Below are 6,000 nucleotides of genomic sequence, written 5' to 3'. Positions count from 1 at the left end.
ATGTCTCACGTGCTTTTGAGTAGTTATGTGATGAGAGGGGTATTAAGTGTCAGTTGACCACCCCCCCAAAGAATGGTTTGGCTAAGCGGATGAATAGAACTATCTAAGAGCATGTATGTAGTATGCTTAGCCATGCAGGCCTACCACAGAGCTTTTGGGCTGAGACAGTTAGTACAACTGTGCATATTATAAACAGATCACCTTCTAGTGGTTTGGATTTCTAGGTTGCAGAGGAGGTATGGGCTGGAAAACCTCCCTCTTATGCGCATCTCCGTGTCTTTGAATGTGAGGCATTTTGACATGTGCCTAGGGACAAGAGAAGTAAGCTGGATCCTAAGAGTGTCAAATGCATTTTCCTTGGTTATGGGGATGCAGGCGAGATGAGTTACCGTCTTTGGGATCTGCACACGTGGAAAGTCATCCGCAGTCATGATGTAGTCTTCCAGGAAGACAAGATGCATAGGCAACCTGAGAGAGTTGTTGAGATCCGCAAGGTCATATTTCAGGAGGAGCTAAGAGCTCCCGCACAACCAGTTGGATAGCCTACAATTGCAGCAGATGCTCATGGTCAGGGTGTTGGACAGACAGTTGGGCATGCAACAGAGCCTGACGGTCTACTAGAGACAGACGTCCACCTGACAGATTTCAGCCCTCGATGCATTACGTCTTGGTTACAGATGTAGGAGAGCCTTTCACCTATGATAAGGCTATGCGCAGGGGTGACAGTCACTCATGAGAGAGGGCTATGCAGTCTGAGATAGACTCCTTGCATAAGAATGAGACTTGGGATTTGGTTTCCTTGCCTAAGGGCAAGAAGGCTTTGCCATGCAAGTGGGTATACAAGCTGAAAAGTACCCCTGGATACCCCAAGTCGGCATACAAGGCTAGACTGTTAGCAAAGGGTTTTAAGCAAGAGCATGGTGTGGACTTTGATGAGGTCTTTTCTCCTATGGTTAAGATGATCACCATGCACTTAGTCTTGGCTTTGGTTGCTTAGCTTGACTTGGATTTATACCAGATGGATATCAAGATGGCTTTCTTACATGGGGACTTGCATGATGAGATTTATATGGAGCAACCTAAGGGCTTTGCAGAACCTGGTAGGGAGCACCTAGTGTGCAAATTGAGGAAAAGCCTTTATGGCTTGAAATAGGCACCTAGGGAGTGGTATCATAAGTTTGATGCCTTTATGCAGTCACAGGGCTACACTGCTGATAACAAGGAAAGCTCATGATGAGCTAGATGCTCTTAAGGCTCAGCTCAAGAAGAGCTTTGAGATGAAAGATCTAGGATATGCCTCTCACATACTTGGTATGCGCATTAGACGCAACATGCATCAGTGACTCCTCTACTTGTCACAGAGGGAGTACATTAATAAAGTCCTTGAGCGCTTCCGCATGTAGGATGTAAAGCCTATTGGCTGTCCATTGCCTTCTTATGTGAAGGTATCACAGGCTGATTGTTCGCAGACAGATGAGCAGAGGCCGAGATGGCTAAGATTCCCTATGCATCCGCAGTGGGCAGTCTTATGTATGCCATGATAGCCACTCGTCCAGTCTTTGCAGTTGGTGTTGTGGCATGCTATATGGCTACACCTGGCAAGAAGCATTGGGATGCCGTGAAGGGTGTCATGAGGTACCTGAAGGGCACTGCAGATATGTGTATATGCTATGATAGCCAAGATACAAGAATCGTGGGGTACACTAACTCTAATTATGCAGGACATGCAGATAGTAGGAAGTCCACTTCCGGCTATGTATTCACCTATGCTGGAGGAGTTGTTTCTTAGATGTCCAGGGTGCAAAAATGCACGGCCCTTTCTACTACAAAGGCCGAGTATGTTGCAGCCACTGAGACTTGCAAGGAGGCCATTTGGTTGGGTTGTTTGGTTGCTGACCTTGGTATTGATATTATCCCTACACTGCATTCGGATTCTATGAGTGCTATTCAGTTAGCCAAGAATCCGGTCTTCATATTGAGGTGAGGTATCACTTCATACATGGGGTCGTTGAGGACAAGTTTGTTGACCTTGTCAAGATCTCGACTGACCAGAATCCTGCAGATCTGCTCACGAAAAGCCTCTCTATAGAGCGCTTTGCCTTCCTCAGGAGGTTGATGGGCGTGGGATGAGATGACGTCTTTTCTCATCCTGTTGTACATGTGTACATGTTGTACTGTCTTTTTTTCTTTTTTCTTTTCACTCCTCACTAGGGCAGATTCGCCTTTAAGTGGGAGGTTGTTAGGGGTAAAGGCGCCTCCGCCTAGCCACCCGTGTATTACTACACTGACAGTCACCGCCACTGCACACTGCAGGTGGCGAGCGCATGTCACCGTCACTTTATTCTTTATTCTTTTAGTGATAGTTTGAATAAAGGAAGGCCCGGTCACACATTGTGACTGTTGGAGTTCCCATTTCTTGTCTCTCTCTTTCTTGCTCTTGCTCTCCCACCATAGCTCTTGAGTGCAAGCTTCGATCCTTCTCTCCTTTCACGCATGGTAATCCCAACAACAATAAACTCAATAGAGCCCTACCAAGTCTAGATGGGCAGACACCGACTAGCTTGCTAGAATTGTGTTAAGACCCCCAAGTCCTAATGTGGCAAACACTGACCAATCTCTTAGTATAGACTATGTTAAGACCCAGGATAAGTCAAATAAATGCTACCCTTAGATTGCTGAGGACAGCAATCTAGTAAGTGGGGGTGAGGATAAGGGCTTTGTAGCTATACCGTGGCAATATCACCGAAATCACCTATATAGGGAGTAGTAGTGACTCTAAGCCCTGCTTGGTTTCCACTCTACGTGTGATTCCCTATACCCAATGATGAACCCTCTTATGTGCGGCATCACGAGGGTGTAGTCCTGGGATGTGCCTATGTTGTACTGTTTCTTTAAGGGAATAATACAAGAGTATACCTTGCTCTCACATATCGTGTTACCTTTCAGTGCCGTGTTGAGTGTGTAACGAGTACAAGTGCTTCACCCAATTCCCCCCCGACTAAAACCCCCTATTTTCCACCACTTCCCCCCATAAGCCCCCACCATCTGACAAGCCCCCTCCTATATGAAGACCCTCTAAGACAATGCTGACGGCATCCTTCTTCGACATGACATCCGACCCCATGCAGACTGTTCGCGCATGAGAGTTTTTGTGTTTTCTGCATCCTGGACATAACTATTTGTGTGCCAGGAGTACGTGTTTGATTCCGTTTGTGCATTTGTGTCCCGTTCCCGCCCATGTTCATGCGCAAGGGCACACGTCTTGTCTCGTGTCTGTGCTGCGAAACTGTCATTCGCACGCAACTGTTGTCGAATACCTTGCTATCCCGCATTTGATTATTTTATTCGCATAAATTAGAAAAGCCTGTAAATTCATTCAATAATTGAAAAAATATGTAAATAAATCAATAAAAAATTATTAAAATAATAAAAATGACACTAATTTTTTTATAAAAAATCCATCAATTATTGAAAATTCAATATCAAATTTTAAAACCTGACACAATAATAATAAAAGTCAAAAATATAAATAAATCAATATTTAACATACAATAAATCTCATAAAAATCTTAAAAACTCATTAAAAAACCACATTTATGAAAAAAATTCTAAAAATTTACTAAAATCAATTACAAACTTTTTGAAAAAAATTAGAATTTTTCTTAATGTATAATATAAGCCAAAAAGTAGAAAATAATTAAAAACCTTTATAAATTTCCCAATAAAATTCAAAAAAATATATTCACATTCCCTTATATTTTTGGATCATTTTTATGTGCTTAAATAATTACCATTAATGGAAAATAATTAATTTTTCCAAAAAGTATTATTTTTATGAAATAAATAAATAAAATTCTTTTTTCACTTGAAAAAGGGTTAGATAATTTTGGACAATGTTGAAAAATTGATTGGATCTCTCTACTTAGCTTCCCACCTCTATTTGGCTGAAGGAATAAAAGTAAAAAAAAATAAAACACACAATTTTTTAAAAAAACTAGCAAAAACAAACACATAATATATTCATCCCCCAACCATCCTAAGACAGATTTCACCCTAAATCCAATTCTACATACATACGCACGATTCTTTTAAAATATTATTTAAATAAAGAAAATAAAGATATATGAATACATTTATTCAAAAATAAAACAAACCAAAACAACATAATTTTAAACAAAAAAACAACGAAACCCACAAACCTAACACATAATTACCTAACTGCCAAACCTTCTAGTGTCCCTATTTGATTTTATATTTGGATGTGGTATTTTGTAAATGTCTGGAGGCCGACTGTTCTTTGGTCACCTTGTTGGTTGTGTTCACAGATTTTTCATGTCTTTTGGATACTTTGCACGTGGGATGATCTGAATATTTATGTAGGGGATGCCATTTTGTAAGCAGTGATGTATGTTCATTTAGTGGAGCTCTTATTAGCAAAAATCTTGAAGACTTATCATCAACAGACGTCTTGGTGTAGAGGGCATGCTTGGCATCCACCTTTGGAGGATGATGCTTTAGAACCTCGCCGTTTACAAAGTGTCTTTTATAAGTCTGATGTCTAGCCATTGCAAACTTAATTATTGAGCTATATTGCTAATCATCCATTGTTTACTGATTCCTTTTTCCATGCTCTTAATTTTCATTGTTCTATTTATCCATTGGATCCGACGGATCTTCTTTCCTATTCTCTCATGTCCTATTGATTCCCTTTATATGTTTCCCTGCTTTCTTTTAGCCTTGTCACTATTCCTCTTTTATCCTTTACTCCTTTTGGATTCCCTCATATTCATGTTTTTACTATCTATCCTTTTATTGCTGATCCTACATCATCTCCTACTCCTTCTAAACTTCCTCCTATTCTTTATGTTTTCTCAACAAAATCTCTTCAAACATTTTTTATGAATTCTCTGTGTTTTCCATCCTTCTTATCCCTTCACTTACCTTCATTTTATGATTTGTCTTATCCACCTTTGCAATGTTCCCCTCTCATTCCATTACCATGTCCATCTAATTCTATTAACCTTCCTCTCGAATCAGTGCTGGATACACCTAGATATGACAGTGATATTCTTTGCAGAAGGCAATGGACGTTGCATGATTAATTAACAGGACCGGTGTTTAACTCACCTCTTATTCCAGGGTCCTGGGAGATATCTGCTACATATTCAACTTCTTATCTTCATTTTGTTCAGATGCATGTTCAATTTGAGGATACTTATGTATGCCTTACTACTCACTTTTGTTGGTATCTTGATACTCAAAAGAGTATCTGGCAGCTGATCATAAATTCAAATGTGGACGTGATTGTTGCTCAAATGGATGTCTTATATTACTTTGCACAGGCTTTCCCTACCAGGTTCCTTATTTTGTTGGAAAGCATGTGTTGTTTACAGTTCCTACAGAATGTACCTTAATATTTTGTAGATGAGAGTAAAGCTCTCAAGCATCTCAAGCTTAGCATGCAATGTCCTACTTTGAAGTGAATCATGTGATTGTATTATCTTTTCTTAATGGACAAACTTTTTCTTTGCTCTCCATTTTTTGGGGGCATGTACTATTCAGACTACCTAGTATTGTGTCTATGTAAGTTTTGTGTAAATTCAGTTATGTATGTGGTGTAGTGTATTATCCTCTTATGTGGAGTTGAAGATGAAGATGGACTTGATTAGGTGGTCCATGTGGTTTCAAAAAAACGTTCTTACTAGACATACTTGCTTACAAAGCTTCACAATCAAGGTCACATTGCCATAGGTACATCATCCTCTTATATTGTATGTTGCTTTTGCCACACATGGTTGTACATCGGCCCATTCAAAATTCAAAATTCCATTGCAAGCAAATAATTATTCTATATGCAATATACTTGTTCAAAGTGACCTTGCATCATTGTTAAAAGAGATAAGTCTTATTTTGTGGGATTGTGCTCTTTTGTTGCCTGCATTAGCATTAGAATGTAGATGATTGCAAGTAAACCATTCTCATTACTTTGTCCATGCATGA

This window comes from Lygodium microphyllum, chromosome 28 (assembly GCF_053477565.2).
Source record: "Lygodium microphyllum isolate KBCC chromosome 28, Lygodium_microphyllum_v1.1.10, whole genome shotgun sequence".
NCBI lineage: Eukaryota > Viridiplantae > Streptophyta > Polypodiopsida > Schizaeales > Lygodiaceae > Lygodium > Lygodium microphyllum.
This window is presented reverse-complemented; position numbering follows the sequence as displayed.